Source organism: Penaeus monodon, chromosome 33 (assembly GCF_015228065.2).
Source record: "Penaeus monodon isolate SGIC_2016 chromosome 33, NSTDA_Pmon_1, whole genome shotgun sequence".
Taxonomy (NCBI): domain Eukaryota; kingdom Metazoa; phylum Arthropoda; class Malacostraca; order Decapoda; family Penaeidae; genus Penaeus; species Penaeus monodon.
Genome location: NC_051418.1, coordinates 33,566,920 through 33,567,368, shown reverse-complemented (window position 1 = coordinate 33,567,368; position 449 = coordinate 33,566,920). Strand labels below are relative to the sequence as shown.

Here is a 449-nt window from a genome sequence, read left to right as displayed (position 1 = left end):
ATATTAAAATCCATAGTACGCCCGTAGTCTCCCAACCTGAAATATCCGGGTATCGCCTCTGAATATGATTAATCCCATACAAATTTCTCTTTCATTCTCTCTTCCTCTTCGTTCTGTCTTTATACCTTCTCTTGGGCGTGAAATACTTTAAACTGGAGATGCGGGGTATCGATCCCCGTACCTCTCACATGCTAAGCGAGCGCTCTACCACTTGAGCTACATCCCCTGATAAAGTGCCGAGTACTTACAGAAAGTGTTTCGTGAGGAGGGATTAAGTGTTGGATGGCGTCATAGAAAACAGGACTTTCGAGGATGACCTGAACCATTTTGTTTAACATTTAAACCACATCATGTGCAAAAAATTACTTCCAAATGAATAATCCTCGATTTTCAAAACGTTCTCTCAGAAAACTAAGAAAACACCTTTCACGTCTAAATCCAAAACATCT

At 40.5% G+C, this 449-nt stretch overlaps 1 non-coding gene across 1 annotated transcript; it reads right to left on the bottom strand.

The window, feature by feature from the left end:
- Positions 1-153: 153 nt before the first annotated feature.
- Trnaa-agc lies at positions 154-226 on the bottom strand. The gene has a single exon. It is a non-coding gene; the product is annotated as a tRNA-Ala (tRNA).
- Positions 227-449: the final 223 nt, after the last annotated feature.